The 27,500-nt window shown below is 44.6% G+C and overlaps 1 protein-coding gene and 1 long non-coding RNA gene across 2 annotated transcripts in view; both read left to right on the top strand.

Moving 5' to 3' along the window:
- Window positions 1-1,013, top strand: part of LOC134446755 (uncharacterized) — a 1,780-nt gene extending 767 nt beyond the window's left edge. The window contains exons 2-3 of the long non-coding RNA XR_010034483.1: window positions 192-283; window positions 441-1,013. This is a non-coding gene — a long non-coding RNA (uncharacterized LOC134446755). The remainder of the gene's footprint in view (window positions 1-191; window positions 284-440) is intronic.
- tspan9a (tetraspanin 9a) overlaps window positions 1-27,500 on the top strand; it is a 292,978-nt gene that overhangs the window by 23,162 nt on the left and 242,316 nt on the right. The window lies entirely within an intron of this gene.

Here is a 27,500-nt window from a genome sequence, read left to right as displayed (position 1 = left end):
CCTCACGTTAACGAAATCCAGGCTAATTTTTTATTAGCAATTAATGGATGGCCATGAACTGCGCCCTCGTCCCATATGCTGTCCATCATTGGTGAATGAATGAAGTAGCTGGGCTCATAGTTTGATAAAGATGTCCGTGGTTGGGCTACAAATATCTGAATTTGTTCTTAATCTTGTGCAACAGTGAACAGGTGGAATTACCTCTGGGTCGGACAGGGCTAGCCAGCTGTAATCCACCCTGCTACGGTGATGCCCGCCTGCCTCCCGGCTTTTACGACCAAGAGTAAGTAGGACATTGTACATCTTATAATATTCAACATCATTACTGTCACGGGATAGAGATGTGAAAGAGCGTTGTCCATTCCATATGCAATGCAATGTCTGATTGTCATCTTACGAAATAAATGAAAGCTCTAAGTTTAGCTCTGTTGCCTTTTCAGATCGGAGCGCTGATGTGATGTTTCCCCGTCGACTGATGAGGGAAGGAAGAGAAGGCAGCCACCACGACATGCGATTGTTCAACATGACAGTGAGACAGAAAAATAATGTCAAGATAAATAAAAAATCATGATGAGAGAAGTTCTTCGTCAGGTTGTGTTTTTTTCGGGTTCTTATTTAAACGGTGTCTAGGCCAGGTCTGTGTTATCTGTAGAATTAAATCTAAATGCTGTTTGAAACGGTTAACTGGTTTAGTGTTCGTTTATTGGGATTATAGCATAATAAGAAAGTAACTCTATGAGCACGGATCCAAAATGGTCCCGTCCCGGAACATCTATGAGTCCGGAATGGGTCCGTAACTGATAAAAAGTAGTGGAACCGTGACGGATGCAATAAGTGGACACGGAATGAGTCCGCATCGGATGTCGCGCCTCCGAACCGGGCTCACTGCGGAGGTACGCTTCTGCACGCGGATCCGTTGCGGGTGACAAACGGGTCCCTTTTGAGTCCGCACCACGCCTCCGCGTCGGATGATAGGCGGCGTGCAAGTGGACGCCGATACGGCCCCGTTTACCGGATCCGTACTGGAGGATGACCTCCGGATGGTGGACTCCGGGGCGGATCCATTACGGTGTACTTTTGCTGTGTGGGTAATCCCCCCCCCCCCCCCCCACACACGGACGGTTTGTTGTGAAAATGTCCCCCCCAGTTTTTGAAAGCTATCTGCGCCCATGCTCTCTCTCTCTCTCTCTCTCTCTCTCTCTCTCTGTCTCTCTCTCTGTATGCCTGCCTTTCACTCTTTTTCTCTTTTACTCTTTCTGTACCTGCTTTGTCTCTTTCTTTCCATCTCTTTTCTCTTTCCTCGTCAAAGTTCAACTTTCTGGTAGAGTTTCATTGTTTGAAACTAATTTTTCATATATGTCTGTCTATCAGTCTCTCTCTCTCTCGCTGTCACTGTCTCTGTCTCTGTCTCTCTCTCTCTCTCTCTCTCTCTCTCTCTCTCTCTCTCTCTCTCTCTCTCCCTCTCTTTATATCTTTTCTCACTCAAGGTCAGTTATCTAGTAGAGTTTCATTTTGTAAATGGAGCCGTCTGTCTTGCAGTATGACCTCATCGCAGGCAGCTCATCATTTCTTGCTGTGTTGGCTTGGCTTAGCGGGGCTATGCCATTGTTTACACTGACCTGATGGCAAAGAGAGCTTTCTCACCGCACCGGTGGCTGCTCTCGAGACCATCTTGTCATTAATCCTCAGCAGCATCTTCACGGTCGTCAGGGCCAGCACGAGTGGGGTGTGACTGAGTGAGTGGGGTGTGACTGAGTGAGTGGGGTGTGACTGAGTGAGTGAGTGACTGAGTGGGTGAGTGAGTGAGTGAGTGAGTGAGTGAGAGAGGGGATGATACGGTGATGGCATTCTTCATACCATCCCTCCCTTGAGCTCATCCCTCCATCCCTTGAGCTCTTCCCTCCATCCCTTGGCTCTCATCCCTCCATCCCTCTGCTCTCTACCTCAAATTTACTTAGACGGATGATGGTCCTTGTTTGATCACATCATCGCAACAGATTGCAGCAAATCACTTATCAGTAGCAGTATCAGTAGCTGGAAAAAAACACATACTCACACAATCAATAACTTCAATAATCAATGCATAAATATGTAAGCATTCACTGACACATGCCTACTTTTAAGGTGCATTGTGTAATATTTTTAGCAGTTTATTTCTAGAATTAATGCTGCCAATTCACAAATGTTAGCTTTTTTATGAATACTTTTATGAATACATTATGGCTGGGAAAATTGCATTTTGCATACATGAAAAGGGGGATCTTCTCCATTGTCCCCCATTTTGAATGTCCAAAAATAGACTATTATAGCTGTAAAACCTACTGTTTTTTTTCATACTAGTCAATATTAGTTCATTTAGCAAATATTAATGAAAAGATCAATTTGGCCGTAGACAGCACAGTTTCAATGAGCAGCATACAGTAATACAATAACCTACATATTCTGGCCACGATCCTACACAGTGCACCTTTAAATCATTTCCACAGATGCATACTGCTTTTTCATACATGTGAGACGATTGATTTCACAATATAGCACACGTAGAAATCAAATTAGGGTGCTAATGTGGCCGTTTTGGAGGGTATTATGTGTGTGTTACTTTCATCCTAGTCCATTAGCCACACTTAAGCTAATTTGCGGATGTGATTCACATGTGTTTGTGCCAACACACGGACTTAGAGTCCAAACTGCCCTCTGTGCTTCTAAATGGATTTTCCAGTTACTGGCTTGATGCCTCTCAGTGCCAAAATTAATAGAGCTGGCGCTAAATAAAGTAAGCTACTTTTTGGACCCAGGACTCATATAATCGTTGTATGCTTCCTCTTACTTTATGCCTCATTTTATATGTGTTTTTCTATTCTATTAATGTTATTGTATCATATTAGTACTATTGTAAGTGAAGAAGCAAACTGTACAAACCGTATTGGAAACAAATTCACAAATCACAAATTCATTTGCTTTCTAAAACATAATGTAATACCCATCCATGTTCCTAACCTGTCCAATCTGTTGCATATGGACTGCCTGGACTTTTTTTTAAACATATATATTTTCAGCGTTTTTCTTTGTTGCTTCATTTGATAAGACAGTTGGAGATGGTGACAGGAAGCGAGTGGGAGAGAGATAGGGGAGGATCGTCAAATGACCCGGGCCGGAATTACACCTTGGTCTGGTCGCCGACGTAGTAACCCAGTGCCCTATCATTAGGCCACGGCAGGGCCCTGCCCAGACACTTTTTAAAAAAAAGTATTTTTTGGGGCTTTTCAGCCGTTATTGATTTTTGTGAGACAGGATAGTGGAGGAGAGACAGGAAGTGAGCTGGGAGAGAGAGATGGGGAAGGACCGGCAAAGGACCCGGACCGGGAATCGAACCCGGGTCGGCCAAGTGGTAAACTACCAAATCAGCCACAGTAGGGCCCTGCCCAGACACTTTATCAGCACCATGTGCGCATCTAGTTAGCCATGGGGTGATCTAAACAGCCAGTTATACTGTATATGGCAGGCAGCAGCACTGTGCTGAGTGAGGTCATGCTGGTAAGGGTCATGGGCACCAGTTAATGGGCTCCCATTGTTTTGTTCGTTTGCCCACTGTGCACGGCCGAGGTAGGAGCTTCACTTGGTCACGGATGATTTGGTCATTTTAAACAGAGGTAAATATTGGAGAAAGTCCTTACCTGGTTGGCGTGTAGTTTGTCGGTAATATTTCGGCCAATCCAATGTGTTTCTAAGTTGTGGTTTGGTCCAATTAGATCCTCACGTGGGTTTTAAATCTGCGCAAGCGCAAATCTTGACATGCCACTTCCATTGAGACAGTAACGCGCCACCGGTAAGCTTTCTTCTCTATTTCCGTAAATGTACTGTTTTAAGTTATGTTTCCTGTGTTAATGCATCTATAACTTTAGTTCCAACTTTGCGCTAGTCGCGCTGCTTATTTGTTAGTCTGACATTCGCTAAATGCAAGTAAACGCCAGTTAAAACAGTGTTTGTAAAAACTCTGTTAACTTCCTTGTAGTTGCGCTATGCATTTTGGGTAATGTAGTCAAAATGCCTTCCGGTTTCTGCTTTACTGGTAGTTAACTGGATTGGATTACTTTGCTCTGGTAAATGAATTGTCTAGGCCTAGTGTTTACTATGAATGATTGTCTAGTGTTGACTAATAACTGCACTTAATGCTCTTTGTTGAGTAAGTAAATATTGATCATATAGTCAACTTGTGGGTCAAGCTACTCGTTTATTGTGACAACATTTAAGACTGCATTGCACTGAGATGGTCAACATGCATTTCTGATTAAGCTTACTGGATTTCGGCACTTTGCTCTTGGTGAATTGACTAAGATGACTTGCAGTAAGAACTTAGCTGCCTGTTAGTATAATTAAGTGAAGTTTTCTGGTGTCCATTGTTAATGAAGCTGGTACTACTCATTGTTTGGTTAAATGCAATGTTAACCATCTGATGCTAAATGTATCAAAGTAAATGTGTGAAGTGTTGATACTGTACATGGTTATTTAAATTGGGCTGTTGTGCAGCCATTATATTGTGTACTCTTTAATTTAGAGAAATGAGAAGTAAATATGCAGCACTGTTTGTTAACCTGTATGTAGGCCTATTATGATATCAATGTTAATTGCAATTTATACATTTGTACATTTGTGTGTTCAGTCACATCTTTGTGTATATTCTTATTGTGTATTGTATCATTCATTTGGCCATTCTTGGCCTTCTTTGTGCTTGCAGGTTAATAACCTAACTAACTAACTTACTAACAACTATGTGGAACTGCTTTGCAACAAGAAGTTGAAAACAAAGAAAATAAAAACCATGAAAGAGTTATTATGTCGTACTTGCTGTCTTGATGCCCTTTTGGTGGGAGAACCAAACAGTTATTAACCGGCGCTTCAAGACGGAGACCGAGACCAACAGTAACTGAAGTGCATCAAACAAACCAAACCATCTTGTCAGGCTGACCAGCTAAGAAGTGTCAGGAAGAGGAAAAGCCCTCTGTGACGTCCTGAAAAATCCCACTTCTTCAGTGTGACAAAATCAAGATGGAGCCGGCTGAAATTGCAGCCCTGAAGAACAAGTGTGCAGCCGCACAAGCTGTGTTTTGCAACAGAGCTAACCAGCTGTCCATGGCTGCAGGTGCTCTGGAGAAGGGCACATTAATTAAAGAAATTAATTCACTTATTGAAAACTTTAGCAATACTCACGACACTGCCTTTGACCTTATGGAGGCCTTAGCAGAAGCTGAGGGTGCTGAAGAAGATGTAGCAGAGGCCAAAGTGGGCATTGCATGGTGTTCGTCCACTTACACTGCAACAGTCCAGCTCGCACGGGAAACCCTCTGGACCAAGTTTGCACTGGCTGAGATCCAGGCCCGTGCTGAGGATGCCGAGAAAATGTGGGAAGAGGTGGGAGTCACTGACGCTGAAGAGTTGCCGGAGAATGAATATGAAGCCCTTAGAGAATGCCTGTCGAAGAGGATCCATGAGCTGGAGCAAAAAGTGTTCGAGTGGGGATGCCTCATTCCAGGTAAAACGACGTTCCAACGGCAGCTGTATCGACTGGGGAACGGGCTGCGCGATTGGGAGAGGAGACGAAAATTGTCTACTCGCTGCTCACCCAAGAAAGCGCAAAGTGGCGCTGGTGAGCACCCAACACTCCACGCAGTCAACAAAGCAAAACCAATGCTCCTGCATGAGGACCCAGGGTCAGAAGAATATGTGAGCCGTAGCTCAGCAACTGCTAATCCAAACCTAAAATCCCAAGGCAGAGACGAGACCAAAATGGACAACACTACAAGGCTGCAGAAAAATGATCACCTGGCCACCAGTGATGGCTATCTGCAGGACGCGAAAACCGGCCCTGCAGTCACCTCCGTGTGCAAGACAGCACGCAGCCCTCCTCGGCCAAAAGAAAGTGAGTATGCAGCCACCAGTGATGCCCACCTGCAGGACGCCAAGACCGGCACTGCAGTCACCTCCGTGTGCAAGACAGCACACACCCCTCCTATGCAAGAAGAAAGCGAGCATCCAGTTCCAATCTCCAGGAGTGTCTGGCTGCTGGAAACCAAATCTGACCCTGCAGTCACCTCAGTGTGCAAGACAGCACACACCCAGTCAAGGCAAAAAGAAAGTGAGTATCCTGTCACCAGCAATGCCCACCTGCAGCAAGTCAAGTCCGGCACTGCAGTCACCTCCGTGTGCAAGACAGCACACACCCCTCCCATGAAAAAAGAAAGTGAGCATCCAGTTCCAATCTCCAGGGATGTCTGGCTGCTGGAAACCAAATCTGACCCTGCAGTCACCTCCGTGTGCAAAACAGCACACACCCAGTCAAGGCAAAAAGAAAGTGAGTATCCTGTCACCAGCGAGGCCCACCTGCAACAAGCAAAGTCCGGCCATGCAGTCGCCTCCGTGTGCAAAATGGCACACACCACTGCTAGGCCAAAACAAGGTGAGCATCCAGAGCCAGTCTCCAGTGAAATCTGTCTGCAGGAAGTCAAATTCGGCCCTGCATTCACCCCTGTGTGCAAGAACGCACACACCACTGCTGCTGCAAAAGGTGAGCACTTAACCCCCAGCAATGTCCGTCTGTGGGTTGCCAAATCTGGCCATGCATCCCCCTCACTGCCAAAGTCAGCAGAAGAGACTAAAATGGCAGAGGGGTCTGTTTCTGAGGAAGAAACCCAACCTGCAAGGAAGGCAACCACCAGTGATGTCTTCCACTCCTGGGTTGCCAAATCTGGCCATAAGTCCTCCCCTCCAACAAAGCCAAAAAATCTGGCGGAACTAGTGGAGGAATCTAACTTTGAAAAAGAAACTCAACCAGTTGAAATTGCAGTACCAGTTGAAGCTGCTGCTAAGCCTTCACCAACCAAGAAAGCTCCTGAAACAGAGTCTGATGGCGAAGAGAGTCCTTCAGAGAAAGGTCCTAGACGGCCCTCTGCAACGGAAGAAACCGGGGAACTTTGGAGGATGGCATGCATTGCACTGGTTGCGGTAGGAACCCAACCCTGGAAATTGCCAGAAATTGAGTTGGAGAAACCTACAATTCCACAATGGTCCAGCTCAATGTCGGTGACGTGTGAGCCTATTGCCTTGACAAGCTGTGCAGCGGAAATCTGGCTGGGTAGCAACAGCCAGGCCCAGGCTTGGTCAAAGTGGGAGGCAAGACCATTGTATGACTCAGTCGCCCACATGGAGAAAACAGAAATCCACCTCTGGCTGAGCAGCAAAACAAATCACCCAGACAGCTCAAAGTGGGAGGCAAGACCCTTTCCCTCTGCTGGTCCTCAAAAGCATGAGGATCCAGCTGAGGGCTTGACACCTGCCTCCTCCCTGCTAGGCCAAGCAACGCCTGAAGGAGACACCGGCGGTCTTGACCTAGACCCTCACTCCTGGTGCCGACTAGGGGCCATCCAAATTGGGGTGGGCCGGCCATGGGAAAAGGAATGGCTCCCCGCTGCTCTCTGCAGCCATCCCAAGATGGGAGAAGCCTGGTGGGCCTTCTTCCAATGGAGGGTCAAAACCCTCTGTTTCCTTGATCCCTGCGTCAAGAACGCTGCCACTACGCAACCACATTGCCCACGCACACACTCACTCACACACGCACACTCAACAGGCTGGTAGGTGAACGCCGTGCGCTGCCACCATGCCAATCACTTTGCTCAATCACATTGCACTAACATGAAGATGAAAGTACATGTACATTCCGCGCAACCTGGCAGTACACCACACACCTGCCAAGAAGTTGTGCTTGATGTTGAACATTGAACTGTACATGACTTTGGACACTTGGTGCAACACAAAAAAAAAAAAAAGGAAAAAAAGTTGATTGTAGGAAAAAATGTGATTATGGTGTAACAAAAGTGTTGTGATCGTGTAATGCAAAAAGGGCTATTGTAAATATGGTATGGGGCAATGGAAAAAGAAAAATTGTAATGTGTTGTGACCTCATTGGATCGTCTGATCTCTCGGTCAAGTGGGAGGTGTTTTGTTCGTTTGCCCACTGTGCACGGCCGAGGTAGGAGCTTCACTTGGTCACGGATGATTTGGTCATTTTAAACAGAGGTAAATATTGGAGAAAGTCCTTACCTGGTTGGCGTGTAGTTTGTCGGTAATATTTCGGCCAATCCAATGTGTTTCTAAGTTGTGGTTTGGTCCAATTAGATCCTCACGTGGGTTTTAAATCTGCGCAAGCGCAAATCTTGACATGCCACTTCCATTGAGACAGTAACGCGCCACCGGTAAGCTTTCTTCTCTATTTCCGTAAATGTACTGTTTTAAGTTATGTTTCCTGTGTTAATGCATCTATAACTTTAGTTCCAACTTTGCGCTAGTCGCGCTGCTTATTTGTTAGTCTGACATTCGCTAAATGCAAGTAAACGCCAGTTAAAACAGTGTTTGTAAAAACTCTGTTAACTTCCTTGTAGTTGCGCTATGCATTTTGGGTAATGTAGTCAAAATGTCTTCCGGTTTCTGCTTTACTGGTAGTTAACTGGATTGGATTACTTTGCTCTGGTAAATGAATTGTCTAGTGTTTACTATGAATGATTGTCTAGTGTTGACTAATAACTGCACTTGATGCTCTTTGTTGAGTAAGTAAATATTGATCATATAGTCAACTTGTGGGTCAAGCTACTGGTTTATTGTGACAACATTTAAGACTGCATTGCACTGAGATGGTCAACATGCATTTCTGATTAAGCTTACTGGATTTCGGCACTTTGCTCTTGGTGAATTGACTAAGATGACTTGCAGTAAGAACTTAGCTGCCTGTTAGTATAATTAAGTGAAGTTTTCTGGTGTCCATTGTTAATGAAGCTGGTAGCTACTCATTGTTTGGTTAAATGCAATGTTAACCATCTGATGCTAAATGTATCAAAGTAAATGTGTGAAGTGTTGATACTGTACATGGTTATTTAAATTGGGCTGTTGTGCAGCCATTATATTGTGTACTCTTTAATTTAGAGAAATGAGAAGTAAATATGCAGCACTGTTTGTTAACCTGTATGTAGGCCTATTATGATATCAATGTTAATTGCAATTTATACATTTGTACATTTGTGTGTTCAGTCACATCTTTGTGTATATTCTTATTGTGTATTGTATCATTCATTTGGCCATTCTTGGCCTTCTTTGTGCTTGCAGGTTAATAACCTAACTAACTAACTTACTAACAACTATGTGGAACTGCTTTGCAACAAGAAGTTGAAAACAAAGAAAATAAAAACCATGAAAGAGTTATTACGTCGTACTTGCTGTCTTGATGCCCTTTTGGTGGGAGAACCAAACACCCATCACCCATCCAAACGAGAGGACATAATGGCATCGCTGGGATCTCAACCGTGTCATGGCTGGTGGTGCCAGACAGGCTGCTTTCATTATTTGTCTAACCGACGACCTTCAGAAAGTTTCAGCCCAGCCATTCAAAATCACGCCGAACGAGCGGAGAGAGAGAGAGAGAGAGAGAGAGAGAGAGAGAGAGAGAGGGAGGCCTGGGCTTGTGGGCCTGTGTTGCTGAGAGCGAGCGAGCGAGAGAGAGAGAGAGAGAGAGAGAGAGAGAGAGAGAGAGAGAGAGAGAGAGAGAGAGAGAGAGAGAGAGAGAGAGGGGACATCAGTGGACCCAGCGAGTGGCACTCCTGTGGACAGAACACGGTTAGTCTTGCCAGATGGTTTGAGCTGGCTGCAATATTGTAGTAGCTTATTCTGTAAAACTGATGAGCAGAATGAGAAACATTGGGAAGGCTTAATGAATTTGGTTTCCAACAGTAGAAGAGCCTTCAAGGTTCCTTTCTGCCAAGAGCAGACTACTGACTCAGGCTGAACCATAGACATAAACCATACTGAAAAAAAACATGAATACCATGAATATGGTATGAACTATGATCCATAGTTAGTCAGGAGCCACAGTTTTCATAGTAACCCAAAAAACATGGATAAGCCATTAGTGGTGTGGATCGGCACTGCCCTCACGATCCGATTCGATCACGATTCGGGAGGTAGTAGATCCGATTCGATTCGATTCTGTTAGATCCAATCTGATCCAATCCGATCCGATTGAATTCTACAATGCATTGCAATGCATTACATTTCTACTGAACGCAAAGCAAATGTTTAATCAGCCATGATGAGGCAATACAAGTAGTCAGATACTGAGCAACAATTTATTGGCTGTTTTCTGTATCAGTCTGTATCAGTCTTGCAATGTCTTGAAGTGCTTTTATTTAATTTAACATTCATTTGCTCTCGAAATATCCATGGAAGTAATTGAAACTTAAAAAAATTGCCGGATCGATTCTGGAACTTGCCGGATCGATTCTGGATCGTCCATGCCCCGCATCGATTCGGATCGCTGAATCGATCATTGTTGACACCACTATAAGCCATATACTTTGGTTGGTTCAGAGTACAAAAAGAAACCATGGTTACTACAGGAAGACCATGTTTACTACAGTAAAACTTTGGTCGATTTTCATAAGGGTCTTCTTTCAGCCAAGAGCAGATTACTGACTGAGCCTGGGCTGTCATAAGCACCTGCTCAGCCCTACTGAATAACTAAAGAATACAAGGAATCTCATTCAGCTGAAGAGCACAGATGGATTTACCCGTCTTCTACTGGGGCATGCCCAGCATGAAAATGTGAAAGTTTAGCAACATTTTCAGTAAAGTCTTCTGAAGAAAATAGGATCTCTTCTCAGAGGTGTATAAAGTAGAAATAGTACTCCAACTGATTTAATTCCCACACTAGTATGTGATCTTATATAGTTAATAAACACGTTATTCCCCCGTACCTAATGCCATAGATACACAGTAAGAGAACTTCCGCATTCCCTTTAACCGGATGGCTGCACTGTATGAGGTAACAGCAACAACATGTTATTGAAGTCTACAATATTGACTGGGAAGCTGAGGGTGAAACGCTTTCAAAGCAGTCTTGGCCCCAAGATGAAAGGCCGGGCTCCAGGGGCGCCACCAGAAATGTTGGGCCCCATGAAAGATTCAAATTGTTGGGCCCCCTTAAGGGCCCCTGTCAGCGCTGTCAGTGCTTGGGCCCTTAGAATCTGTAACACCTTTCCCCCCCTAGCGGCCCCCATGCCGGGCTCAGGAATCTCTAGGCCATGATTCTATAGACCTACTTATTGTTGATTGTGTAAACCTTAACAGACATTATGGAGTTGTCGAAAGAATATATGCTAAAAGTTTATATCATGACAACGTTTTGTTTGATTCACAGTGGATGGTGACTCATGGAGAATTGTTGCTTTAACTAAAGAGAATACAATGAATCTCATTCAGCTGAAGAGCACAGATGGATTTATCCGTCTCCTATGGGGCATGCTCAGCATGATAATGTGAAAGTTTAGCAACATTTTCAGTGAAGTCCTCTGAAAACAGTAGGATCTCTTCTCAGAGGAGTATAAAGTAGAAGTAAAAGTCCTCCAACTGATTTAATTACAACACTAGTACATGATCTTATATAGATGTATAACTGTCATTATGTCTAACTGTTTTGATAACACTTGCGTTTTTTCTTTTACTTCAGACATGTAAACATTTTATCTTTTACCTGATATGTTTCGACGGTATAACTTCCATCCTCATCAGAGGGTCACAGGGCCATTATTGACAGGGAGGTCACAACTCCACAACAACATCAGCTGATTTTACAGCATGTCACATATCAACATCCCTCTGCTCTGACCCTCTGATGAAGATGGAAGTTATACCGTCGAAACATGTCAGGTAAAAGATGAAACTTTTACATGTCTGAAGTAAAAGAAAAACATAAGTGTTATGATCGTATATATACACCCGCTATTCCCCCGTAGCTATTGCCGTAGTATATACACAGTAAGAGGACTTGTGCTTTCCCTTTATCCACCTCTGCTTGATCTCTAGTGGCCTGACCGTTGATACTGTACGCCAATGTGATATGTGAACAATTGCCTTTAACATCTGGTAGAATGGGAGGTGTGTCACCCCCACACAGCTGCAGAGCTCTTGTGTGATGTATGCATGGAAGAAAAAATAAATGAACCGAAATCTCAGAAGGATTGTTTCTAACACCTCGCTTGATCCTTAAAGTGACGAATTACAGCAGCTTTGAAAGCAACATGAGGCCCTGCCAAGTATTAATATAGTAGTGTTGTTAATTAAGCGCAGGGTTAGTGTATGATTTATGTTGTAGGCTAATGTTGTTTTACAGCGGGGTTAAGCACCAAGTTATGCCGGGGTCTCCGCTCTTTTTGTGTCTAGCTTTGATGAATGTTCGCATTGCTATCTGATTATCCGAAGATCAGTGTCGGGTATGTGCTACCCCTGCCTGCCCAGGCCACATTTTTGTGGGCAGAGCTAATCCCGTAATTGAAGAAACACTTTGGCGTCGGTCGTATACTGTAAATCAACACAGGCAGTAAATTTCTCCAAGTAGCATACTGTTTTACTACCGCTGCTGGTCAGACTGAATTTCTCTTTTGGTAGGCCTACATGTTGGCCGAGCCCTCTTTGGTGCTATCCGGCAAACCTGATTGGAAGGTACTTAAATACGAAATCAGACTGGGGAGATTATTTTGGGGATTAGGATGGGTTTAGTGGTACCATGGGAAGTGGTTGTTCCGTAGATAGCTTAAGACCAACCACCACACCCGCCCACCCCCAACCACACCCACACACATGGGCACACACACACACACGCACGCGCGCGCACACACGCATGCACGCACGCACGCACACACACACACACACACACACACACACACACACACACACACACACACACACACACACACACACACACACACACACACACACACACACACACACACACCACAGCCTTTAAGAAAGAGAGTGTGCCGGATGTGTTTGATCTCAATAGGGGGTGGCTAGGAGGTTGGAAAGGGTTGTATATCTCCCAACCCTCTGAGATCTTCTAACACACATTTGCTCATCTCCCATCTTCTGATAATGGGGTTGCTCTCACAATCTCATAATTCCAATTCTCACAAGTCATTGAGCTCTTTAGCTCTTTGTAGGAATGGCTGCACTCTGTATGAGTCAACAAGAACAAGATGTAATTGAAGTCATACAATATTGACTGGGAAGCTGAGGGTGAAACATTTTCAAAGCAGACTTGGTCCCAATATGAAAGGCCGGGCTCAGGAATCTCTAGGCCCTGATTCTATGCTTATTGTTGATTGTGTAAACTTTAACAGACTTTATGGAGTTGTCAAAAGAATATAGAGATAGATAGAAAGATATTAAGAGTTTATTTGCAAAACGGTGTATCCACCATTTTTGACCTTTGCATTTTATTATTGAAAATGACTGTTTATTGGTCCTATCACAAGTGTGTGAATTCTTGCCTTTCAAATGTCAATTTCCCAACATTCTACAAAATGGAGATACACAGTTTTGCAAATATTTTCTTCATATATAGAAGCTAAAGGTTAATTACATGACAAGGTTTTGTTTGATTCACAGTAGATGGTGACTCGTGGTTAAGTGTTGCTTTAAAAACGTGACCATCTGTGATGTGCATGCTGTTTCTACACGACAGTGTGATATGGCGCCGGGTGTGAAAACACTGTTTACGAGCTGTCAGCTCTCAGTACCTGCTGGGATGAGAGATGTTGTTTTTTTGTCTTCAGAATAGATTTTACACAGTTTCCCATTAAAACAGAAACACCCTTTTGTCACAGTCAAATATGTAATTTCAATATCTGATCGAGATCCAACTGCAATCCATGGAGATTGAGATTAGTGTTCCTCGTGCTGTTTGAACAAAGGAGTAAAATTGGGCCTGTTTTGCTGCACACTTCATCTCTGTATTCCATTTTACTGGATATGGTGTCAGTGGAGTTCAACTCATTACTAACCCCAAATATCACTGTACGCACACACACATAGACACACACACACACACACACACACACACACACACACACACACACACACACACACACACACACACACACACATACAGACACAGGCGCGCACGCACGCACACACACACACACACACACACACACACACACAGACACACACACACACACACACACACACACACACACACACACACACACACACACACACACACACACACACACACACACACACACACACACAGATTTGTACATGTATTTGGGTATAAGAGGATTATTGCCCATGAGCATGTTGTAATCAGAACTTCTTCCCGGCTCATTCCAATGCAAGCACACACACGCACAAGCACGCAAGCACGCACACACACACACACACACACACATTTGTGTTGACATTTTTGACAAATTCAAAGTTCTGGTGTATTATGGTAAAAACCGACTGCTCAAATCCAGCCTAGTGTTTACACATCAATCGGCTCCAGCTAATGATTTCCACTCCTATGCCACTGCTAATATCCATTCCACTTCTTTTCATGCCTTTTAGCATCGTTTAATCTGGCAGTTTTGTGCTGCAGGAGCCTCCAAAGTTTGGCTATTGCTGCCGCGCTTTTTCCTTCATTTATTTATTTATTTGTTTTATTCTCTTTTTCCTTTATTTTGTTTTTTGTCTTCATTCATTTGTTTTCTTGGATGCCGTCCATGCAGGTGGATGTCAAGTTGTATCCTTTGCACTTTCTGTCAAAAGGTCTGTGATCTCTATTGATAAATACTGTGCCAACTCTTGAAATCTAACAACCCCCCCTCTTTCTATTGTTCAGAGTTTTAGCCTGGGGAAGTAGTGCACTATTCATAACTTCACTTAGAGTAAGGTGCATCTAAAGCCTCAAAGGTAGTACACAGTTCAGCAGACGCAGCACACGCCAGAAGTGTGTGAAGAAAATCAACAAAATAAAACTGAATCCTCTTAGGTTTGTGCTGCAGGCTGTGCCTTCTAAAAGATTGTCTCTACTGAATAGGGAACAGGCAGTTCACTCATGAAGTGAAGAGGCAACATGAATGGCACAGCACATAAAGTAAGCAACTTGTAGCAGCTTGTAATTTCAAAACCTTCCATATGGTCCATGACATCCATTTGATATTTCTCCATGCGCTTTTTGTACAATCCTGCCGCTGATTCCACAAAGCTTGAAAAAACACCTCTGAAATCAACCTGGATACCGCTCATGTTCCCTATTTTTTTGGATGTGGGTTATGCTTTCCCGGAGGCTTCCGGAATCCAAGAACTGCAAGCCTATTGGCTGTGTGCCCAGATGTGTATGCCAAGCCTATGGGATGTGCACTGCGCTTTTGCATCCTGGTACATGGAAGCAGGGCCTCTGACAGCTTTGGCCGGGCCCAGGACAAAGTAATCTAAAATGGACCCCTACCTCATACATGCAATGGAATAAGGGCCCAATTCTGGGCCCCTCCTCTCCCTGGGCCCGAGACAACATACCTGGTGGTCCCCCCTGTCAGATTCCCTGCATGGAAGAATACCAATGGCCTAAGGAAGGGTTATTGTGGTCCCATCACTCAATAGCCCGTACTAAACCAATATTTCACACCTGTGACAAGTGTACTTGTTAGATTATGTCAGTTGTCTTGTAGCTCTCTTCCAAGTGGCATTATTGAGCTGTCATGCAGAGACAGGCCCACGGGTCCAAACGTTGAGTAAACTGTAGCGTTCACAAGACATGCTGTAATCATTTTCAGACAAATAGTCCAACTGGAAGTAGCAGGTGGGCTCTATTCTGATGGTGCAACTACCAGTGTGTGTGTGTGTGTGTGTGTGTGTGTGTGTGTGTGTGTGTGTGTGTGCGTGTGCGTGTGCGTGTGTGTGTGTGTGTGAGTGTGTGAGTGTGTGTATGTGTATCCATGTGAGTGTCCTATCCGTCTGTATGTGTGTGTGTGTAGAGTCACATATACTGTATCATGTGATGGTGTGGTGTGTCTGTAAAAACAGCTATCCTGATTAGGGCTGGGTAAAATTGATTTAATCGATAACCGATCGATTTCATTTAAAATTCACATAATCGTTTCACAGGGCACAAAATCTATTTTTTTGGTTCTTTTTCTTTTTGCTCTTTTTATTTAATTTAGGTATACGGAAAATACCCAGTAGGTATTAGTCAATTAGGCCTAGGCCTACTTATTACAAATTAGCAATCTGTTAACACTGTCAAGCCACAGCCCTTTGACATTTTTATATAAAAATAGACAACAGCGTCTTTTGGGGGAAATCATGGCACCAAGAAGGGAATGGATTGAATCGATTTGGAATGAATCGAATCGAATCAAATTTAATCGTCATTAATCGATTCAAAGCCCTAAGAATCGAAATCGAATCGATACAGGAACATGGCTGCGATACTCAGCCCTAATCCTGATTGGGATTGAAACTGAAAAATCCCAATAAACTTTTAATACACAGAGCTGTGATTTGCCACAACGTAGTGGATTACCTCCCAATTGACATACGCCAGAATAAGAATATAATGCATATTATAACGCATTGTACCTTTTCATAAACATTGTCCTGAAATACTTTGCTTTTCATTTGCAATTTGGCAGCTACTGCTCAGAACTCTGCTTGCTGAGCTATAAGCACGATTTAATTTGGCACACATTGATGAAAAAGCAGAGAGACTTTTGTTTCATTTTCTTTAGTGAAAAATGTAATAAAAGCCATTAAAGTTGGATGAAATGAAAAGCTGGATGCAGCATCTACTCGGAGAGCAGTGATGTTGTTTGTTATTTATTTGTTTTTTCTTCATGAAACCAAATGCTCTACCCGTCAAACTGTATAGTGGCAAATATTGAGAGAGTTACGGTTGTGAATCACTTTACACGAGTGTGATAATGCATCAGGGTGTTTTTAGCTTTGCTTTGCGTTGCACTCGGCGTGCCGCGAGTGGTTATGGGGCACAAGTAATTTGTGGTTGGCATATCAAACTCTACTCATTGGCAATTTAAAATAGACTTCAGCACTTTTAATGAGTTAGCAGCCCATTGAAAACTATTTCAGCATTTATTATAAAAATGTACACTCTTACACGCATGCACACACGCACACTCGCACACACGCAGTCTTGCACACACCCTCCAGCCTCATACTGTCTGAGAGAGGAGGAATTGAGGTGACACATCCACTTTGATTTAGGGATTAATGTTCCATTAAAATAGAGAGAGAGATAGAGAGAGAGAGAGAGAGAGAGAGAGAGAGAGAGAGAGAGAGAGAGAGAGAGAGAGAGAGAGAGAGAGAGAGAGAGATAGAGAGAGAGAGAGAGAGAGAGAGAGTTGCATTTAGCCTAATGGTGTCTCAACTCTGAAAGTCTCTGAACTTCTGCCTAAGTTATAATTGGACTTCATCAAATTTTCTGGACCATTGAGACCCCTAGATCAATATCTGTTTTGCTGTTATTTTCATTGGATTATATCGCTTACATAATTGAGTACAACATGTCATATTTACATACCTTTAGTTGTATAACCAAGACACTCGACATATCCAGCAAGCCTTGACCATGTATTGAGGATTTTTTTTAAATCTCATAGCAAAAACAACAAGTAAAACATTATGATTAATGACCGGAATGATTACTCTAGACACCCTTATTTTGCAGTGGGACTTAGCACCTCCTAGACAACGCAATAAGCTGCTTTTGGCTGCCTAGCCTCCTACTGACAACAGAGAGTTTGGCCAGAGAGAGAGAGAGAGAGAGAGAGAGAGAGAGAGAGAGAGAGAGAGAGAGAGAGAGAGAGAGAGAGAGAGAGAGAGAGTTTAGGAGAAGGAAAAGGTGAGATGAACGATATGGCTTGTGAAAGGATGATGGAAGAAGAGACAGTGGAGTAATTTGATCATGTATTCCAGGCAAGAGGCTAGAGGCGGTGTGCATGTTTATGTACATAGAGAAAGAGAGAGATGGAGGAGAGAGAGAGAGAGGGAGGGAGGGAGGGAGAGAGAGAGGGAGGGAGGGAGGGAGAGAGGGAGGGAGGGAGGATGCTGAAGGAGGCTGAAAGCCAGAAAGCTAGGGAAGGAGATGCACTATAGTGGCAGAGAAAGAGAGAGGTTGAGAGAGAGAGAGATAGACTGTATGTGTGTATATGTTTATGTTTATGTGTCTGTGTGTGTGTGTGTGTGTGTGTGTGTGTGTGTGTGTGTGTGTGTGTGTGTGTGTGTGTGTGTGTGTGTGTGTGTGTATGTGTGTGTGTGTGTGTGTGTGTGTGTGTGTGTGAGAGAGAGAGAGAGAGAGAGAGAGAGAGAGAGAGAGAGAGACAGGGGGAGAGAGAGAGGGAGAGGGAGAGAGAGAGAGAGTGAGAGAGAGAGAGATGTAGGGAGAGAGAGAGTGACAGAGAGAGAGAGAGAGAGAGAGAGAGACAGAGGGAGAGACAGAGGGAGAGACAGAGGGAGAGAGAGAACTGTAGAAAGGGGAGGGAGGAGGGAGGGAGGGAGGGAGGGAGAGAGAGAAGTGTGAATTTCTTGAAGGAAAGGCTGGCAAGGTGCTTTTGTGGGGGTGGACAGGTATGCTGTGCCAAGCTGAGGACCCCCAGGGGAAATTGTGTGTGTGTATGTGTGTGTGTGTGTGCGTGTGTGTGTGTGTGTGTGTGTGTGTGTGTGTGTGTGTGTGTGTGTGTGTGTGTGTGTGTGTGTGTGTGTGTGTGTGTGTGTGTGTGTGTGTGTGTGTGTGTGTGTGTGTGTGTGTGTGCGTGCGTGCGTGCGCGCACTGTAAATAGGCCTATAAATATAAGTATAGCACAAAAATATACAAGAGTACTGTGTGTGTATGTGCGTGTGTGTGTGTGTGAGACTGCAGCAGGCACGTGTGTGGTTTGTTTGCGTTGGAGGGAACGGATATACTTGTGGAGCTCTTGAAGCCTCCTGTACAGAACTGGCAAAGGTGCCTTTGCACTGTCTCGTGACGTCACACACACACAAACACACACACACACACACACACACACACACACACACACACACACACACACACACACACACACACACACAAACACACACACACACACACACACACACACACACACACACACACACACACACACACACACACACACACACACACACGTGCGCACGTGCACACACACACACACACACACAAAATCGTGCATGAATGCATAAATACATAACAATAGCATGGTCAACTGCCATATTACGTATGCGCCGACACAAAGACAAACACATTTGTAGGTATTTGACCTTTACTTTGAACTGAACAAGCATCTTTCAAACACAGAGATAAAGGATCTTTATTTATACACCATGTTCTATTTTTGTAATTCATATTTTCATTTTTGAATGTAAGAAGAAAAAACAGCAACACCGTATTCCTATACACCACGTTTTTACAGGGGCTTGCGTTAAGGGAAATCTGGACCTAATTCCGATGAAAAACAAGTCTGTGATGCCTTGCACATGGATGAATACAGATATTGTATATAATATTATTATCATTGCATGTCCAGTAATATGTATAGTACTTAATTGCAGGTTATACTGTAACTTCTTTAGAACAAATATGAAATAGCAACAACACTGTTTGCATACTTCTCACTAACTTTCTCTGCTAATGGATATCAGAACAAACTGGATAATTACCAATATTTTTTTAGGCATTTATTAGGAAAGTGATTGTCAGCATCACAATATTTCTACCTTTTGGACGCCAAATTGACAGCTTCGCATCCAACACAGATTCGCAAACAACACCAACACAGAGAGCCAACTAACAGGTCTATAATCCTAGTTTTTTGTTGTTTGGCCAAACTATTGTACCCCTCTGGTTAGAAATCTGTCATGGCAGTGCATGAGCCGGGCAGTGTCCAGAGAATGGTGTGTACTCTGATTATGTCCTAGATTGTAAGTCGATAAAAGCATCTGCCAAATGTAATGTAGTGTAATGTGATGTAGATACTAGATAATGTAGATAATAGATAATGTGTGTGTGTGTGTGTGTGTGTGTGTGTGTGTGTGTGTGTGTGTGTGTGTGTGTGTGTGTGTGTGTGTGTGTGTGTGTGTGTGTGTGTGTGTGTGTTTGTGTGTATGTGCATGCATCCGTGTGTGCGTGCGTGCGTGCGCTCATCCTTACGGCAAGCCTTCAAAGACAGCGAGAAAATAAAGCCATGAGAGAGAGAGAGAGAGAGAAGAGGAATCAAGAAGGCAGAAGATAGATGGAGGAGCGGGAACAGGAGAGGAGGATAGAGATAGGGGTGATGATGACAGGAATGATGGATAGATGGATCTGCTGATGGAGGAGAAAAGAGTGAAAATCCATAAACGATGGAGTCGGAGCATGAAGGCTGAGATGGAAGAGAGATGAAGTGAGCGGACAAGGAGATCAGAAAGGAGATCAATGGAGTTTGCAGGAAGAGAGATGGAAAGAGAGAAAGGGAGAGAGAGAGAGAGAGAGAGAGAGAGAGAGAGAGAGAGAGAGAGAGAGAGAGAGAGAGAGAGAGAGAGAGAGAGAGAGAGAGAGAGAGAGAGAGAGAGAGAGAAAGAGAGAGCCTGGCAGGGAAGAAGAAGATTGGGGGATTTCTGGCAGACGTAATTGAAGAGAAATGAGAGAATGGAGTTAGGAGTGTCAATGTCAAGGCACGTGTGCTGTGGGAAAAAGAAGTGAGAATTGAGAGGATAAAGAGAAGGAGAGAGAGAGAGAGAGAGAGAGAGAGAGAGAGAGAGAGAGAGAGAGAGAGAGAGAGAGAGAGAGAGAGAGAGAGAGAGAGAGAGAGAGAGAGAGAGAGAGGGAGGGAGAAAGGGAGAGAGACATAGAGAGGGAGAAAGGGGGTAGAGGGGGCGGGGGCGGGGGCGGGGGAGGAGGAGAAAGAGAGAGAGATGATAGAGGAAAGTAAGGAAAGAACTAATGCTGGCTGGCTTTGTAGTGCTGGGCTAGAGAGAGAGAGAGAGAGAGAGAGAGAGAGAGAGAGAGAGAGAGAGAGAGAGAGAGAGAGAGAGAGAGAGAGAGAGAGAGAGAGAGAGAGAGAGAGAGAGAGGGTGAGAGATGCAGTGCTGGGTTCAGCCTCCTACTCAGCCAAGTCCTATTGTGTGCAGATCAGTATGGACTGGGATGGGGGTGGGGATGGGGATGGGGATGGGGGTGGGGATGGGGATGGGGATGGGGATGGGGTGGCCACGGGGTTGCTGGGGATTATACATGTTATGACATTTAAGTGGAAGTCAGTTATCATCGTACACACAGACATTCAGCAGTACACACCCACACACATACAGATGCAGACACACACCCAGATACATGCACATGAACACGTGCACGCATGCACACACGCGTGAACACACTCAGGAGCGCACGCACGCACACACGCACGCACACACGCACACCCACACACACACACACACACGCGCACACACACACACACAAAACACCACCCTACTAATCCGACCACACTCAGACTACAGAAGTCATTATTTCCTAGCCAAGCAGAAGGGGTGGTTTGGATGTGGCCCTGTGTGTGTGTGTGTGTGTGCGTGCGTGTGTGTGCGCGTGTGTGTGTGTGTGTGTGTGTGTGTGTGTGTGTGTGTGTGTGTGTGTGTGTGTGTGTGTGTGTGTGTGTGTGTGTGTGTGTGTGTGTGTGTGTGTGTGTGTGTGTGTGTGTGTGTGTTTGTGTGTGTGTGTGCGCGTGCGTACGTGTGTGCGTGCTTGCGTGTGTATCTGGGTGGGTGTGTGTTTTTTTTCTCTGGAGCAAGAGATCATCTGAGATTCTGTGGAGTGTGTCGGCTCATATTTACAGAGATAAAGACTACTATACTCCCGCTACCCTGAGCTCTGCTCTCCTCGCTCTGCCATAATAATAAAGCTGCTCAATGACATCCGGCTTCTTATTCTCCTCCGGCCACCAGGGTATAGCCCCCCCACCACCCCGCGTGCGTCCCGTTATCATCGCTTTGCCAGTTAGCAGTGGCTCCACACGTAGTCGCTCGACAGTGTGCAGAGGAGTCATTGAGATGAGTTCTGCTTATAGGTCTCATTCGGGAAAGATAGTGGCATCAGATATAGGGGTGGGGATGGAAGGGGTGGACTACAGGCCAGGGGAAGGAAGGGGTGGACTAGAGGCCAGGAGATACCAGATATAAAGGAACAGTTCACCTCATTTCAGGAAATTGCTCATATGTAGTTAAGCCCTGGTAAAATATTCATGTTGAATACAGTTTTTGTTCTGAATGTGTTTGCATTGCCTAGTTTAACAGTATCATTAAGCATAGCAATGAAAGTCTATGGTACCAAATAAAACATCATCAAATGTACTGATTAAACCCCAGTAAAATGACTGTACAATTCATCAAAGGGCAAAAATGGCCAAGTGCTCACTTGTAGTTTGATGTTAATGGTACCATTTGCTTCCATTGATTATGCTAAGCTACTGTATGTTAATAATTGTAATATTAAGCGAAAGTGAAAGCTTAATGAATCTAAGTACTCAACACACTGAGAAGAAAATTATACACATATTCATGTGTAACAATACTTGGAAATACTGCAAATATGTGAACATCAAGAAAAGATAAACTGTTCCTTTAAATCCTGTACCAGGACAGTAGATATGTTGCACCCTCATCCATTCTGCAAACTTAGAACTCTGATGAGGGACTAGCATTCTGAAATATTCCTATTACACTCTTTGGCTTTTGTTATTTTTGGCTTTTCAATATAGTTTTCCTGAATTGCATCCAGCTCTTGTGTTTGACTCCTTTCCTTTTTTCCTGCACCCTCATCCATACACAGAGTACCCTTAAACAAGGCAGTATACAATACAGTACCACCTAGTACCCAGTTCCCTGTGGAATGCTTTGGATAAAATGTGCCTTAAACTGTAATATAATGCACTTCAGCTGAACCAAAGCCAGGTGTCTCCCTATTCTCCCTACTGCTTTCTGAAGGAACAATGGGAAAGGATTTAATTCCTTTGAGTCTAAAAAGAGACATGAAACTCCACAGAGCATTGAGTCAGAGAGGTGTGGGGACAGGTGTGGGCACTACACCATGGTGACTAACAGCACAGGGGAAAGAGGCTGTAAAGGTGAGATAAAGAAGAGATTTCGTGAAGGAGCGAAACAGATGGGATTGTGCGTGTGCGTGCGTGAGTGCGTGCGTGCGTGTCTGTTTGTGTGTGTGTGCGTGTGTGTGTGTGTGTGCGTGTGCGTGTGCGTGTGCGTGTGTATGTGTGTCTGTCTGTGTCTCTGTCTGTGTCTGTGTCTCTGTGTACATGTTAATACAGTACTGTATGTGTGTGTGTGTGTGTGCATGCATGTGTGTGATAGCATTGCTGGTGGCAGGGCAGAGCAGATAGAAAGGGCAGGCCAGATAGAAACCATTGATTGTTCCTTTAATCAGCATACCTACTTGCTTTATGCATGCACAAGATAATGTCTAACAAAATGACACACACATTTTACTCTGGCTAATGCACAAATAGGAAATGCCATTAAAAGACAAAGGATTTCTTTGCACTGCAATTGATGGATCCTGACCAGCTTAAATGCTTTACCAACCTAATAGAATCTAAATGCTTTGGGAACATCATCCACTTTGTTAACCCTCCTTTATTATATGGTTGTGACGTCATCTGTCGAATGCTCCATTCATTTCAACGGGGCTCCCCAACGTTCGGACGTCTGTTATTTTTCGATAACGGACGGGTTGGTCTATAACAGACCGCTGTCAATGGCAACAAGACTTTTCACTGCTAAAGCGACTTTTCAACAAGACTCCAATCAGCTGCTGTGATAGACAGCACCCGTTGTCCTGGCTACCGCTGTCAATGGCAACAAGACGTTCACTGCTAAAGCCACTGGCTTGTATAGAGCTCGAAAGTGACGTCACTTCCCCCGATTTCATGGGACCTCAACGGCGTTTTTAGCCGAAAATCGTAGCATGTAATCCAATGGCGGTATTAAAACGGCATTTCGATCCCCTTCGAGTTGTGCCACGAGCTCCATATATGTTGTTTCTGATATTTTTGCTTAATTTTTCGTATGAACCCCCAAACTTTTTAGAAAGCTGTGTTTCTTCACATTTTTCATGCCGACGTCCTCGGAACTAAACATTGATACGTCTGCATGAATAATCTTTATCTAGCCTCTTAAATAGCATATTTGTAGCCCAGCGCATATCATGACTGTGATCAGAAGATATTTACTCGCCACCATGTTGTTAGATGGTCAGCTAAGGTCCCGTGAAACGCGGAACTAAGGGGCGGGACTTTCGAGCTCTATACAAGTCAGTGGCTAAAGCGAATGTTTCATATCACTCCGCAGGGGGTCCGGTCTTTTGTCACTCTAATCAGCTGCTGTGATAGACAACACCTGTTGTAACTTGTCCTGGCTAGCCTGCCTAGCGGTGTTCCACAACGGCACTGTTTTGTTTTGCGCAGCAACAATCTTAACATTAAATAGGTCTAAAGAAATGTCCCCGCATGTGTGAATCATGTAAGTATATCCATATAATAAGCGGGTTAACTTTCGGCGAGTCGGTCGCTTTGTGGAATAGCAGTACTTCAGAGAGAACAAGACCCCTCCGCTCCGCGTCGGGGTCTAAAGATTCTCTCTGTCGTGCTGCTATTCCACGGTAGCGACCTTCTCGCCGAACGTTAACCCTTACCTATATTGACTAGAATGCACCAGCACAGACATACATTGGTGCACACACACACACACACACACATACACACACACACGCACGTACACACGCACGTACACGCACGTACACACGCACACACACGCACACACACGCACACACACACACACACACACACACACACACACACACACACTAGAGACCTTTAAATACCACACAGACTCTCTCTCTCTCTCTCTCTCTCTCTCTCTCTCTCTCTCTCTCTCTCTCTCTCTCTCTCTCTCTCTCTCTCTCCAGTGGCGCTCTGGTAATTTATCTCTCCTCGCATGCGAGTGTATTCATCACGGCACAAAGCCCAATACACATTGCAGCAGCGGGCTCTTCCTCTCTCTCTCTCTCTTCTCCTCCTCCTCCTCCTCATCCTCCTCCTTCTTCTCTTACTTATCCCTTTCCTCCACTCCTTTCTCCTCTCCTCCTTTTCTCCCTCATCCTTTTCCTCCACTCCTTCCTCCACTCCTGCTCCTCCTCGAATGCAAAGCATGCACACTGCACATCACAAAGTCCCAGCAGTGGGCACCTCCATTCTTTTCTCTTCTCCCCTGAGCCCCCTCTTCTTCATCTTGTCCTCCTCATCCTCCTTTCATGAAAGTGTATCAGTCACACAATATTCCCTGCACACACATCCCCAGCAGTGTGGTCTTATGCTCCTCTTCCTCTCCTCCTACTCCTCCTCATCCTCAGATATAAGTGTGTTCATGAAATTCCCCTGCACCTCCATGCAGTGTTTGGATCCTCCTCCTCTTCCTCCTCTCCTCCACTTCCTACCCCTCCTCCTTCTCCTCTTCCACTTGCTCCTCCTCCTCCTCCTCCTCCTCCTCCTCCTCCTCCTTCAATTCGTTATTATCCTCCTCCTCTTCCTTCCCTCCTCCTCCTCCACTTCCTCCTCTTCCATTTCTTTCTCTTCCACTTATTTCTCCTCCTCCTCCTCCTCCTCCTCCTCCTCCTCCTCCACTTCCTCCTCCTCCCTCTCCTCCTCCATCTCCTCTTCCTCCTCATCATCCACATCCTTCCTATCTCATGACTATGGCTCCAAGTGAGGTGTCTCACCCCTCTGCATCTTCTGACTTATCTGTCTCCCTTGGCCATGTTTTCTCACCACGCAATGCCAAAAAGAGGGTTTCCTTCCCTGCTTCCCCTCCCTTCTATTCCTGTTTCCAGGGGTTGTCACATCCACTGCCACTCTGGCTAGCAGCATCCATCCCATATCCCCCTTCTCCTCTTTCTCCCTCTCTCCTTCTCATTCCTCATCCAACTCCTGCTTGCATGAAACAATTTCCCCATTTGGGGATTAATAAAGTCTCTCTCCTCCTCCTCTCCTCCTCCTCCTCCTCCTCCTCTCCTTTCATCTCCTCCTCTCCTCCTCCTCTCCTTCCTCCTCTCCTCATCTTCCTCCTCATCTCCTCCTCCTCTTCTTCCTCGTCCTCTCATGACTTTGGCTCTAAATCACATATGTCTCCCCCTCTTCTTCCACCCATGGCCATGTTTTCTCACCCCGATATGCCAAAACGTTTTCCGTCGTCTAAGGGTTGTCACCATTTTCGTCTCCACCTCTCTGGCTCTCACAGCATCCGTTTCATCGCTATGGAGATGGTTATATGAGCAAAGGTGTCAATCCCAGGTTCAGGAAGCTACAAACACTGCTATAAATCGGGACCAAAAAAATTGATGAAACCAGCTATGAATCACCTGATTAATACAGTAAATACTAAACATAGTAAATTCACAAGACAGGTCGACATACTTACTCATTGAAGTCAGCTGTCCTGGTAAGCATCGTTTTTTAACTTTTGAACCTGGTGTTTGACACCTCTGGCTAGGAGGAGGAATCGGCAGTCAGGGGGTGCAACAGATGGCGGGTTGTGACAAGAAAAGCAAACTGTTGTAGCAGCTCGTGTCCAGCATAGTGATCAGAGAGCAGCGGAGACACGAGGTCGCAGATATTGAGGAACAGAACCGTTTGCTGCGATGAGAAGCGAGACAGACAAAAATAGCATGAAAGACAACAAGAGATGTCTACCGTAAGGCGCAGTATAGCCACCAGGCAACTTCATTTGTCTGCTTTACTCACAAAGTGCTAATGCATTATTTTACAAAAAAGCCCATTTCATTACATTATACATTTTGGCTCTCATGCGATTTTAAGAGCTTGAGAATGTGTGAACTTTCTCATAATGTTTTATAGATGCTGAATTCTGGGAGAAAAAAAAAATCTTTATTGGATTCTGCAGAGCGCTGGATTATCTAAAATCATTCCACATTTGTTTTATTTAACTCAGAAGCTTGCGGAACCGAGCTGTCTGAGAGTGCTTTCATTTTTTTGTGCCAGGGAAAGACTACTTTCAGAGCACGGTTGTAATGATATCTCAGTGCTCAATATTCAACATCACACAGATTTCATTTTTGTACTCTTACTCACCACCCTACATTGCTTCAGTGTGTCTTTATCACAATGACACCAACAGACGAAACCGTTGGAGGCATGTTGTTCTCCGTTTTTTTCTACTGTATTTGTTCTAGCATTCATCCATGTGTTCACGCCTGCCCATCCATCTGTCCATTCATACATGTGTTCATCTTCAATATTTTGTAGGGCATTTTTGCCTTTATTTTTGATAGGACAATGGAGTAGAGACAGGAAATGAGTGGGGAGAGGGACAAAGGGAAGGATGGGCAAATGACCCTGGCCGGAATCGAACCCGGGTCGCCCGTATAGTAACCCAATGCCCTACCGTTAGGCCATGGCAGAGCCATATACGTGTATATGTGCAATAACTTTTGATTGGATGGATGGATTTTGGCCAAATCTTGTGCACTGATACTGAACAAAATGTACATGAGGAGGTCAACACTTTCAAGATGGCCATGGGGGCATCAGAAGTAACACTTAGTTGTAAATATCTAACTGTGTTGTGGTCCA

The sequence above is a fragment of the Engraulis encrasicolus genome, chromosome 4 (genome assembly GCF_034702125.1).
Source record: "Engraulis encrasicolus isolate BLACKSEA-1 chromosome 4, IST_EnEncr_1.0, whole genome shotgun sequence".
Classification (NCBI taxonomy): Eukaryota; Metazoa; Chordata; class Actinopteri; order Clupeiformes; family Engraulidae; genus Engraulis; species Engraulis encrasicolus.
Note: the sequence above shows the minus strand (reverse complement) of the source record. Positions and strands in the feature narration are given on the sequence as shown.